Genomic DNA, 14,237 nt, shown 5'->3' on the forward strand with positions numbered 1-14,237 from the left:
AGTCCTGTAATGATCTCATTGTTTTGTTTTGATTGTCTTTTTGCTGTTTGGGTTTTCAGTTTTATTCTCAATAAAATAAAATAAAATAAAATAAAATAAAATAAAATAAAATAAAATAAAAATGTGCCTGGATACAGGGTGACAAGGGTGTCAGTTGTAATGCTGAAAATAACAGCACCTGACTTCCTTTTTTCCCTGCCAGCCACATGGTTTCGACAGCAGCTGTTGCACCCTCCGCCCTCCCTTCTGTTTGCTCTCCTTAGCCACTCCAATGGCCTGGCACAACTTGCTCTGGTGCCCTTCCTGGTTATCTAGCAGCCATTCTCCTCCAGTCTACTTCAGCACGAATGCAGTTCAACTGTCAGCACAGTGCCCCTCCCCAGCTCCTACCACTTTAGATGCTGCTGCTGCGTCTTTTAAGAAGAGAGACGGAACACCCTACTGTGGCTAGGGTTAGAGGGTGAGGGATGTGGGCCCACTGTGAACATCCCCAGTGCCCCACAGCTAGGCTTCCAGAAGGTTCCGTTTCCAGCCCCACTCTCTCACTGAATTCCTGCTATTCTTGAGTCATGCGGCCCGTGGGATTGTGCTTACACCAATCACAGGCTTGCAGCTGCTATCTAAGCAGCCCTCCTCACCCACTTCTCCAATTAGTGTAAGTGGGCTCCCTCCAGTGTACTGACCCCTACCCACACCCCCACCCCCAGGGCTGCTGCGCACGCTCTGTTGAAATAAAAAACTCCCTTTGGTGATCCTGTAAACCTGCTCATGATTTATTTTCTGTTTTGTGTGTGCTCTGAAAGCTCTGTAAATCTACTCATGATTCCTGTCCTGAGGACTGTGTCTTTAAAAAAAGAGTGATAAACATTAGGGGCTCCAGAGACCAGCAGCCAATAAAGATCAGCAGCAGAGACCAGTGCCTGGCAGAATTGACCTGCAGTGCTTGGCAGTAACCAGCAGCTGCTAACTCTCAGCATCTGGCATTATGTAGTGTCATCTGGTGACATCAGAAAAGCCAGCAGAGCTGCACTTTGCCAGTTCATGATTTTCATCTGATTCAAGCAAAGAACTATTTATTGATTGGCAACAATATATTGATTTGTTTAGAACAAAATCCTTACCCAATATTCTCTTTCTGAGCTGTATTGGGTGTGCCACAGTTATTTGAAGGTTGTAGATGGTGATTGAAGGGAAGCAGCAGTAATTGATAACCCATATACAGTTACTGATCTGCTGATTTATCTTACTGGCATAAGCAGCAGCTGGCTGATCAATTTTCTTACCTTCTCCTGAGACTCCCATCAGCTTTCCATCTTTCAGGCCAGATGGGCATTTAACCACATGACAAAGGGCCCTCCTGACTTCTTCAGTATTTCCTTGTCACCAAAATCAGAGGAAACAAGAAAAAGCAGGTCTTCAATATGCGCTTACAGTGATCCAGATTATTCCGCCTACTTACTACCTGTCCTCCCCATCTTTAGTCAAGGTAACAGAAAGCAAATAGATACCACTTAACCCATCTCCCACAACTGTATAAAGCTAATTCTCTTTTTTAAGAGGTAGTTTGTTTGTTTGTTTGTTTGTTTATTCAAGACAGAATCTTACTGTGTTGTTGAGCCGAGCATTGAACTTACTAGATAGGGGGTGGTTGACCTTGAAGTGGTGGCAACTCTCCTGTCTCAGTTTCCCAAGTGCTGGGATTACAGGTCTTTGCCACTATATTTGGCTATAATAATTCTATTTAAAAGTTGCTGCTTAAAGCAATTTGTGGCATATTTAGAACACTAAATATGACTATATTTGAAAGTAAAATTATCAGATAATATGATTACACAAAGACTTGATGTGCTTTTAAAGGTGAAGTCTAAGGACTAATTCATTTTATCAAATCAATCAGCAAGTCTACGTTGCCCCTTGGATTAAGCTATGTGGCTTTCCTCTGTGCTGATAGCTTGTACACACAATCTTGAAATGCATCTTTTAACATTTCCTTGCTGTTAAAGTCAGTATTTCTGAACCATACATGAACAAATGCATAGTGGTTGATTTCAAAATCTAAATCTTTATGTTCTCATCTTAAAATTTTAAAAGAAAATGGTATCACTTATTTTTCTGTAAAGAAATACCATCATGAGAAATGCAATTAGAATTTTCCCCAGAACTAATGAACTTGTGAAAATCAATAAAATGGTTTATTTTATGTGAGCAAAGTCTTTGTCTATACAAAATACTTGCAAATTAAGAAAACAATACTGTTGAATAAAAACCTTTGTATAATCACCAAAGGAAAACTACACAGTGTTTTGTTTTTCTTTTAGTGTTTTTAAAGCATAGATTTAAAAAAGTTATACCTGGAGACAACAACCTTAAGGGAGTACTTCATAAGTTCCAAATAATTGTATCAGATCAGTTTTATATAATAACCACCTTTATTTTGTGAGTTCATGTACACACACACAAGTATACTTATGCACATTAAAATCCCCTATTAGCTCCACTTTTCTCTTTGAAGGCTGACTGCTACAGATTTTAGTATTGAGAGTAGTTCCAGAGAAACAGAATCTCATGATACCTTCCTTAAATTTATTCTGGGTTTTCTGGAATAGGTCTTTAATCTGACTAGGTTAATAGTCTTAATGACTTTGTTTCTAGTGTTAAACCATACACTACCAGTAGTCCAAAGCAGGAGTGGCAAAAAAGTGACTCAAATTTCTGCCTTTAGATAACAGTAATCTAGTTCCTATAAAAGTATCCAAGTATCCAAGTCTCAACCTTAGAGTAGTTTAGTTAAAATAAGGAGTATTATGAAATTGACTTAATCTTTTGAAATATTCTGGGGAATCTGAGGGAGGAAAACGATGGCCTCAGGACATTAAAGCCCTTTAAAAAAGGACCTGAAAATGTCTGTGATTGGCCTTGTAGAAACCTTTGGGAAAACAGTATGCACAATCTGACCCTGTGCGTGGCTGAATTATTACACGAGTGGAATTCACAATCTTACAGCATCTTGTCTGTAATGTGAGTACACTCATTTTGAAAAATAGAATACTAAAAGATGGAATGTTGCATGTCAGTGAATCTGGGCATATTGCACCCTGTTTTCATATCGGTTTTGGTAATACAATGTCATAGACTGGGTAGCTTAAAATAAAACAAATTTTATTTCTTACAGTGCTGGAGTTGGAAGCCTGAAATCTGGGTGCCAGCACAACTGAAATTTGGTGAGGCCTTTCCTCCAGAACGCAGACTGATGACTTCTCCTAGTTGCTCTCACAATGGTGCAAAGTGGGGTAGAGAACTAGCTGGAGTTCTTTCTAAAAGGGCTCTAGCATCATTCATGAGGTTCCACCCTCACGGTCTAATCACCTCCCAAGGGCTCCACTTCCTGATATCAATCATCACACTACAGGTTAGAATTTCATCACCAAATTGATTGGGGGAAGGCACACATTCAGTCCATTCTATATTCTTGAATTCAGTGAGATGTCTTTGTTAGTAAACATAGTCTTCTGTTTCTGCCTGAGGAGGTTATCCTTTTACCTAAAGAACGGGTAAGGGTCTCACCATAGATAGGAGTCTTTCCAGGCGCTGCTGACTCTGTGCTGGAGCTACAGCCACGATGTCTCATTGCTTGTTAATTTGTACCTAACTCAAGTTCCCACAGGCCGAAAAGATGAGTTACAAAATGAGACCCAGGAGGAGTTTACAGACACACACACACACACACACACACACACACACACACACACCCCACACCACACACAGTAAGAAAGTGACACAGTAGCCTGGGGTAAATGTTTGAAAACAGTTCTTAAAGCTAGGGTACAAAAGTGGAAACAGTAACATTTTGGATCTGGCTGCAAATGTTTGTGTGCAAATCATTGTGTGGACATATGCTGCTCTTTCTCCGTGGTATGTAACTAGAAGTGAAATTGCTGGGACATTTGGTTACTTTATGTTTAATGTTTTGGTGAAATGCCAGGCTATTTTCTAAAGATGCTTTCAGCAGTGTTTGAGGATTCCAATTTCTTCACGGCCTCCTAAACTCTTGTTAAACCTTTGTTACTCCCAGTGATATGAAGTGCGATCTCATTGTTTTGATTTCTGTTTCTATTTCCCAGTGGCTGGCGTTAAGGATCTATTCTATTGCTTAAACTATAGAAATGAAGTCACCACTGCCATGCTGGGTGTCAGCTAGGGGCTGCTCTCAATACCTAAAGTTTCTCACATTCTTTTTCCAAGTTAGAACTTCATATGCCCAGATTCTTCATTGCAGTAAATCTGAGCTAAATCCTTTGTGTCTTTTGACTATCTCTGACTTCCTCTTCCACTGTTGGGTACAGAAAACTGATTCTAAAAGACTCCCTTGAGTGTGCAGGGACATCTCAGGGATAACTAAAATACGGATTCTGTGCCATCTGCAAAAGCCCATCTCAGGTTGGAGCTGCTTGACTGTCACTGGGTCCAGGCTGTCATGGGCTGTGGGAGGGGGAAGAGACAGAAGACGTAAGGCCACCAAAGCACAAGTAACAAAGCCAAGAGGACTTTGGAAAGACTTCTTCTGAAGTCCTGTTTATGAATGGAGGGACAGAGGCTCATAGCCCAGGCTGCTGCCAGAGCCTCAGCAATCAGGCCAGGATGTGCTCCCAGAGCTGGTAATCTTTGGGCAAGCACCTGGCATGAGTTATCAAGAGCAGCCTGCAGGGCCAGCTCTCAGTCATTCAGATCTAGGTGACAGCTGTGTGGTTTTCTTCCCTTTCAGAATTCTGTTGTACCAGCAAGGAGTTCTGGGCATAGGAATTGTCCCCAGAGATCCACAGGAGAACACAGATTTGCTCATAGGCATCTCATTATATACTGAAAACCCATGTTCTTTTGGTCAATTGGGAGGCCAGTTGTCCCAGTCAAACAACATTAGTGTCATATCCTCTATTGGAAAGGGTTAAAACACTTTGGGAGTAAGCTGGACTCTAGGACCCATCGGACCTTGTTGCACTATCGAGGAGTTTATAATTATATCCCAGGAAAAAGTTATTGAAATTCTCGCAAGCAAATTCCAATCTACTACTTCCAGTGCAACCCCTGGCAAGAATAAAAAGATAATGACATATCTGCAGTTGTAGTTAAGGAGGTGCTAAGTCCAGTCAGAACAAAGGCTAGCTGAAACAAAGGCCACGATCCTGGGTGTTATGGATTAAGAACTGCTGGTCAACTTAACGCCAGCTAGATTACATCAGCATGGCATTGAGGCAAGATGCTCCACCTGAGGAAAATTGCCAGCATAAATAGGTGGAGAAGAAGGGAGGTGTGGAGGGTTGAGGCGTTAAGGAGGCATTGTGGGTTCTCCTATGAGTTGCTGTCTGAGCTTTTGGTTCTCCTGGAGAAGCTTGGGTCCTCACATCGAACATTGCTTCCTGGCTTCGGAGGGGAAGACATGTGCTGCTTGGTCTCCAGAATGAACTTGTCACGCTGCTTCCTGGCACATACCCGACTGTGCTTGTCGTTGGAGGAACTCGGGGCCTCTGTGTCGCTGAGGATGGCTGTGGTGCCTTTCAGGATAGCTCTGGTCTTTTGCTATAGCAAAAGATCGCTCTACAGCACTTTTGAGAAAAATCAGTATATGGAAAGTTGAAAAATCTTCAATCACCATCGTGGCATTCTGAACAGCATCACTTCTAAACAAGAAATTCATTTAATAGAAAATGAATGTGGAAACGGTACAACATTCATGGCATTCACTGGTCTTCTTATATTTATCTTCACCTTGAATTGAAATGATCTTTGGGAGACTCAGTCATATTTTTGGTTAGGTAGCAATGACTTGAAGGTCTGGGGTAATAGCCTCTAGGTGATGGCAATGCCCTAAGTATTTATTTACATAGAGTGCTGATTCTTCTTTAGTCTGGGTTCACCATGATTGTGATCAAGGTGTAGAAGTGGAAGCGCCTTCCTTCACTATTATCTCTAGTGACACAAGAGACAAAAATTACTCTGTTCCCACAATTTTACACATTTCTGGTTTAGATTGTATTTCCAGAGAGGGAGGGCGGGGGGGGGGGAGAGAGAGAGAGAGAGAGAGATGCTTCCACCAGGAAAAACAATAATGACCTTCTTGAATGGAAAATTGTGACTTCAGCTGACCACTTTGAACCCTCCATTCTTCTCAACCAACGGGCAAAGAAGGGCTTTGGTGTATTAGATGCAGTAACTGAACATGATTCTCAAACACTAATTGAGCTCCTATTACAAAACTATGGAGGACCATATCCAATATGCCCAGAGACATTGTCTCCTCATTGGCCATCGAACCCAGAACCTTTACACTGAGCTACATTCCTGCTCTTTTTTAAGAGGAGGAAAATTTATTGGAGAAAAGGAATGGGGAATAGGAATGGGGAGTAGAATAGCTCCTGAGAGACAGCAGGGGTCTTGAAAAGGTCGCCCTACATCCCTTTCTAATTTTTTTTTTAAATTTTGATACTGGGTCTCACTAAGTCACTAATTTGTGCAGGCTTATCTTGAACTTGCTCCTACCTCAGCTTCCCAGGATGCTGGGATCACAAGTATGTACTACCATTCCGACTAGAGTATTTCTTAGTATTTCCATATTTTGTGATTCAAGGCAATGGGTAATTATAATAACCCAGGTGAAACAAGTTGTCTGTTGGACAGATAATTCAACAAAAAGTTCTTTGAGTCACACTCTCAAAGAATTGAGGACAGCTGAGGTGCTGGCTGAGGACATGCAGAGTGAAAGAAACCAGTGGTAAAATATCAGCTATGACATTGTGACCTGCTGCAGAAATAAGGGATGGTAACAGTATTTAGCTTGAAGAGTTCATGACATACTCTTCCTCAAGAGGGAATACAAACAAGGAAAGAAAGCATACTTTTAAAGACAATTCTTAAAAAATGTTCAGCTTTTACTGACAGAATATTGTAACATTAAAAAGTTCTGCTTCGTCTTAGTCTCTAGAAGATAATTCCCTTAACTGCCACTTTCTAGGAAACCACCAACATTCAACTCCATTCTATAGAAAACCTGTTCTTTTTTCTCAAGGATAGTTGCGGTAACACAATTGAGTAGCTTTGCTGTAATTAACTTTGTTGTGAAGATTATGACAACTTTTTGTAATATTGTACCTTATCGAGATCTTAAATGAAGACTGTTGTTTTTAATTCCAAAGGAGAAATTTCATTAACCAAAAGACACCTAAAACACCTATATTATGTAAGTCGGGGTAAGGGATACAAAAGAAGGTTAGAATGTTTATGGGATTATAAAATGAATTCTCATAGAAAGTTGTGGTATATAAAATCGAGACACAAAAATCAGTTGACTTTCTACACACTAACAATGAGCAATCTGAAGAAAATAAATAAAACAATTGTATATAATAGTGTCAAAAAATAAATGTAACATAGGATGTGGTGGTGCGTGCTTGTAATCCCAACACTCAGGAGACTGAGGCAGGAGAATCACCATGAGCTCAAGCCCAGCCTGAACTATAGTGAGTTCAAGACAAGCCTACGCTATCAAGTGAGACCCTGTCTCAGAAAACAAACAAAAACCAAAACAGAACAAAAAACAATAAAACTAGCCAAGGAGGTAAAGACTTATGTCCCAAAAGCTACAAACTATTGTTGAAAAAATTTTAAAAAACACAAATAAGTAAAAAGACATCCAATGTTCATTCACTGGAAGATTTATTATTGTTACTATATCATACTCCACCCACAAACTCTATAGATTTATTGCAATTCCTGTCAAAATCTCAATGGATTTCTTTTGAAAAAATAAAAAATATCCTAAAATTCATAAAAAATCTCAATGCTCCAGTCTAAAGAACCAAGTTAGGGAATTCCAATTTCCTGATTTCAAAATATAGCACAAAGCAACAGTCATTAAAGCAGTGTCATGCTAGTGTAAAGACAGAAAAATGTCCCAAAGAGACAGAATAAAGATCCCAGAAATAATAAACCTCAGCATATGTGTTCATATTGTCTTTGACAAGAATGCTAGAATCTGTCAACAAAAGGACAATGACTTTAACTCATTAGGTTGGGAAAGCTGGATATCCACACACAAAAGAACGAAGTTGAACTCTTACATTACGTCATGTCCAAAAATTACCTCAAAATGAGCTAAAGACTTCAATGCAAGAAGTAAAATTATAGAACCTCTAAAGGAAAACTTCAAACATTGTAACTGGAAGTTGCTTCTTGGGTATAACACCACCAAAAGGACTGGCAACAAAGTAAATATATACAAACAAATCTACATCTGTCATAGTCAGGATTTATGAGGGAAATATTTAATATAAGACACATAATTTATAGGATTATTTTATTTTATTTTTTTAACTTGAGGTTTTTAATACTCATAAGGAATCCTTAAGATTTTCAGACTCAAAGTGATTCAAAACTTGATTAAAAATAACTAACAACTAAAAAAAACCAACAACTTTAATTATATAAGCTATTGTTATCATTTATGTCCAGACTTGCCCTAAAATCTTCTGTGCTAGCGCATAGGCAGGACTTTTGGGAGGTGTCCCACTGACTTGCTCTCAGGAAGTGAAGCCTGGTAGGAAAAGGTGGGTACTTGAGAGCAAGACTCAATAAAGTTTATCTCACTTCCTGTTCCTTCTTTGTCTCTTCGTTTCCTGGCTGTCACGAAGTGAACAGCTACTCCTCTGACAAGCCCTCTGCCATTCTGTTTCTTTGTTAGTCAGTTGATGATGGACTGACATATGAACTAAAATAAATACCCCCTTTAAGTTTTGGGTGTTATGCATTTTGAAAAAAATGACTAAAACAACTATATAGTTTAATACTGTGTCCCTTTTCAGTGTTTTACAGGAATTAGAAAACCAATCAAGTTTTATGTAGTAATTCAAGACATGCAATTGCAAACAAGTGAAATTTTCAATTTTATCCCATTTCTCATTTACAGTCTCAGATGTTTAAAGTCTCATAATCTTACCGATTATGTACAAACACAGGAATAAGTTATATGGCAGAGATGTGTTCAAAGTCTGCAGGATAAGAGTTACAAAGAAAATATTAGAAATTTAATCTTCTTTGTATTTAAGAATGAACCCTCAGTCAACTTTGTCATTTACATTTTCTTGAAAATATTAATTCTTAAAAAGACATACTGGTTTTATTCACTGTTTTTCTCAGGTAGGACATGTGTAATCCAGTAGTTAAAGAAGGCCGAGATTACTCTGGCGTAGTTGAGAGGCATTGTGCAGTGCTCCGGGATCAGCTCCAGGGCCCGGTGCATCTTGTCGTGTCACGCAGATGTAGCAGTGTTTTCATACGGTCCACAATGAGCACATCCGAGGGAGGCATGAATGGGACTCAGGACAGTGGAGCAGCTCTTCAGCAGTTTCCACTTGGACAGCTGAATCCGTGTCTTTGGAGACACCATCATAGAAATACATTTCTTGGTTTGACTTCAGAAAGTTCAGGATGCTATCAACTTCCTGTCAGTGATCTCCATGTCTTCCTGGGTGGGGGCTGTGTCATCCTTTGAGCTGGCATCCCCTGTGGCCTCCTCCATGGTCTTGGGGACTGTTTCTAGCAGCCCTGGGCATAGCTTCCTGGTCACTGCCACTCTCCTTAGGCTGGTATGTAAAGCTGGCACTGGAGGCCTTGGTCCCTAAGCCAGCGGCTCTTTTCTTTCTAATTTGCTGTTTCTTTTTCAGCTTCCTTTTCTTGTTTTTGCTTATTGTGAGGCCATCTGTATGCTGCGACTGTAATTTTGCTTCTAAAAGGCTCTGCTGTTGCTCTAATTCTGCTTGTTTTACATGAACATTATTGAAATTTTTAATTTTTTTTTTCAGTTTATGCTTTCTAATTTTTTTCTTTCGTTGATCATGAGGATCTTGATCTTCTGCATCATTGGTACAACAGGCCTTCTCAAAATCAGCACAGCTGTTAGGCTCTGGTAAACAGGGTACGTAGCCCTCAGGAGGCAAACTCACAGTATAGAGGTGGCGCTGTGGCTGCATCTTAATGTCACTGCCATCTGTCAAACAATGAAAATGCTTAGACTTCACTCTCTCCGAGGTTACTTTCTTGAGTGGTGTTTCTGAGGTCAGAATCCCAGGTGCCCCCTTTTCTTGGCCACTTGAAACATTAGGAAAAAGTTTCTTCAGCACTTTTTAACAAACACTTGTCTCCGGTGCTCAGACATGCCCTCGGCTCCTCCCGGACCTGCGCCACCGTTTCCAGATTCCGCGCTCTAGGATTATTTTAGAATGTCCACCCAAAGAATCAAATGCAAAAGAGTGTAGGAAATCTGTCCATGCACTAGAGTACCAAAGAATCTATTTATCTAAGGGTGTGGATCCCACAACAATGTCCTCCATGAATCCAGCTGAAGACCTAGAGCTCATGGCAATATCCTCCATGAGTCCAAATGGAGGCCTAGAGCCCACTACAATGTCTCATCCAAGTCTGTATCAAGGATCAGCACTGGGAAGGCCCAAAGCTCTGTGGTGGAAGCTAGAAAGTCTGCGCCAGTGGAATGAAGAATCTGCGTCAGTAGGCTGAGGGATCTGCACTGGAGCCAGGAAGCCACGTTCAAAGTAAGGACGAGAGCTCCCGGATAAGAACTGCAGCCATCCTCAGCAACAGCGAGAACCCAAGCTCCTCCAGGGATGCGAATAACTGAGTTCATTTCAGGAAGTCCAGCGCAATAAGCTGCTCCAGGAGCATCAGCAGCACTAGCATCTTCCTCTCCTGTTCCTTTATGTTACTGGCAACAATCCTGAGATGGACCTACCACCCCAGAATTACGCCGATTCAGTTCAGTTGAGTGTTTCGAGTTGATCGTTAGCTATCCCCCACAACATCAAACTAAAAACTTTTGTGCACCAAATGCAACCTATGTACGGGGAGAAGATACTTTCAAGTTGGAAATCAGATACGGGTTAACATCCAGAATATTTATAAAGAACCTACAATTCAACAACAAGAAAATTTAAATCCACAATTTAAAATGGGAAAATTACTTGAGAAAAAGTCTCTCCAAAGATGTTATATAAATCACCAATAAGCATATGAATAAATGTTCAATAGCACCAAAAATCAAGCAAATGTAAATCAAAGCAAATGTAAGCCAAAATGATATGTAACCTCACACTCTTTAGGATGGCTGCTATAAAACAAAGCAACAAACAACAAAGAAAATAAGGATGTGAAAAAATTGGAACTCTTGTGCACTGTGGGTAGAATTAAAAATGATGCAGCTACTGTAAACATTATGGAGTCTCCTTTTAAAATTAAATGAACTACCATACAGTCCAACAATTCACTTTTGGGATCTATCCAAAAGAGTTGAAATTGAATCTCAAAATGATATTTCCACATTCATTTCCTAGTAGTATTATTCACATATCCAGAAGCAGCAGATCTTAGACGTCCATCAACAGGTAAATGGGGCATGGGCCGCTGCCCGCTTGGGGAGAGCCAGACCCCAAGCCTCAATCGGTGAGTCAGCGCCATTGGCTGCCAACACCGACTGCAGAGGGAGAGAACCAGGCCCTACAGGGAGGAGAGCCCCGCCGAGAAGCATATGATTTTCATTGTTTTGTTGGGCTAGGTTTTTATTTTCTTCTGTTTTGTTTATGTTAACTCTGATGGCATGAGCAGCTATTTAAAATGTAGCAAGAAATGTTATGGAAGCCATTCTGTATTTACTACTGGCTTGTTTTGAGGTCCTTTATTGCATTCATAGTTTTCTTTTTATTGTTTCTATTCTATTGTGTTCTGTTGATTTTCAATGTATCTGAAGGCAGTATCTGCAGTTATTTTGTAAACAATAAAGGCATTGTGGTAACTGTTGTTGAGTTCATAAGATTTGGATGTCCTGTATCACTTATTCTGGTTTATTTTGATTGATTTTATTCTGATTTATTTTCCTTGGTTTTATCCTCTTTAAAATAAAAAAGGTAAATGGATAAACTAAATGTGGGGTATATGCCTGCATATATAGTACAGTATCATTCTGCCTCAAAAAGGAAAGAAATTACTATGACATGAGTGAACTTGAGGACATTATGCTAAATGAAATAAGTCAGTCACAGAAAGGGCAAACATATGATTCCATTTATATGAGAAATTAAAAGTAGCCAAATTCATAGAAAGAGAAAGTACCCTGGTAGTTGCCAAGGGCTGGGAGAGGGGGAGATGGGAGTTGTTTAATGAGTATAGAATTTGAAAATTGCAAGACGAAAACGTTCACAACACTGGGAATATACTTAACCCTACTAAACTACTGTACACTTAAAATGGTTAAGATGATAAATTTTATATTATGGTTTACCAAAAGACGGTATATATGGTATACTATAACAAAAATTTAAAAATTCATCCTTGAATAATTAATCCTCATGAAAATATATCCTAGAGCAAATACTAGCAGAGACTATTAGGTGTGCAAGCTCACATAAGATAATAATGAGCTTAAAATTTCCATGGCCTGGAGAGCTTGGGATTTAGCTCAGTGGCAGAATTGCCTACCTGGCAAGCACAAGGTTGTGAGTTCGATCCCTGGTACCAAACAAAAATTTCCATGTCCTTGAAAGAATGATTTAGACTCAGATGATAGCAGTCAGAATATCTGTGGAAATTGCTTTGAATATGAACAAGAGCCAGAGTTTGAGAAGCATCAGGCTGCCTGTAACCACTGACCTTCATCATGTAAGATGCAGCAATGCTTTAAAAAGTAGCTTGTTTTTACACCTATCCTACTGCTGATTTGATTGTGAATTCAACACATTATTTTAAACTTCTATGGGTCCTTGCACTTTTTCTAGAAAAATCAAGATTCTTTCATATTCTGAAGTGTTTACATTTCTTTTCTCATGTTGTTGAGACAAAATACCCAATACTCAAAGCTAAGGGAGAAAAGGTTTAGTTCACAGTTGGTTGAGGTTTTCAGTCCATAACTGGCTCCAAGGAAGGGTGGCACGGCAGAGGGGAACAGTTTGTGGCTGGCAGAAGGTAGCTAAGCAGTAAGGGAAGGGAAAAGACAAACCTCTTTCTGTTCTGTTCCTTATATCGTATCCAGGCTACCAGGATTAGGGTGGTGCCAAAGCAATCAGTGGGCTGATTCTGTAGTCACCCACCCTTAATCCTAGAATTGCATCATGAATCAATCACACACTTTAGATTCACCCACCTCTGAAAAAGTCCTACTTTTGAAGGGACAACTAGACACAATCTATGACATGAGGGTATTTCAGTGTTTCTAAAATATGAAGAGACCAAATTCAGTAAGTGCATCACTAACTCTGTAACCCCGTATTTATGGGCTAACATGTTAAGTGCAGTTTATATTTAAATGCTTAAATCAAGACATTTGCATAGAAGGAAACTATTGTGAAAAACCAATCAAGTAAGAAAAGGAAAAAGGTACATTGTGACATTTTACATTATTGAAAAAACGTTTTGTTTCTAAAGATGCACATCACAGATGCTTTAGACATATACACATTCAGGATAAATATATAATATGGATATGCTAATTTGCTTCGCTTTAGAAACTATTTTACTATTTGTTTCTCATAATATTGTGTTCTACATGTTAAAAATATACAAAATTCATTTTTAAAAAGATGCACTTTAAGAAGTAGCTCTTATATATTTTAAAACATAGAGATTCTTGCTACCTGTATTAATGGAAGCACTTTCAGTACTTCCCCCAAACTTTTTTTTTGGACAGAGTCTTAAGTAGTTCAAGCTGATGTTGAACTCACGGAGACCCTCCTGCTTCAGCCTTCTAGGTGCTGGGATTACAGGCGTGCACCACCACCTGTGACCCAAACTTTTGAATTTCCTTCTTTAATTTGTCTTTCATAGCCAAACTGATTTCCACTGGACTTGTTAGAATTTATTTGGCACAGTTCTCAAAGTAGACATCTCTGACTTTCGGGTCATCTGTACAGAGATCTTATAACAGATATACCTGAAAGTGCATTACTACCTGATTTCTGGTTAGTCTAACTTTGCAGGCACTAGCTATCTCATCAGAGAATCCAATAGGTCATTGCAGATATAATCAGTTAAAATGAGGTCATGGTGGAGTTGGGTGAGTCCCTAAACCAATGTGTTTGGTGTCCTTATAAAAAGAGAAAGCCAAGCGTGCTGGCACATACTTGTAATCCCAGCACTCAGGAAGCTAAAACAGGAGGAGATCTGTGAGTTTGAGGCCAGCCTAAGCT

General features: G+C 39.6%; 1 pseudogene; it reads right to left on the reverse strand.

Annotated features, from left to right (window-relative positions):
* Nucleotides 1–8,540: 8,540 nt before the first annotated feature.
* Nucleotides 8,541–10,924, reverse strand: LOC100720404 (glutamate-rich protein 1-like; annotated as a pseudogene).
* Nucleotides 10,925–14,237: the final 3,313 nt, after the last annotated feature.

The sequence above is a fragment of the Cavia porcellus genome, unplaced genomic scaffold (genome assembly GCF_034190915.1).
Source record: "Cavia porcellus strain 051 isolate PalLab524CR breed Dunkin Hartley unplaced genomic scaffold, mCavPor4.1 scaffold_3, whole genome shotgun sequence".
NCBI lineage: Eukaryota > Metazoa > Chordata > Mammalia > Rodentia > Caviidae > Cavia > Cavia porcellus.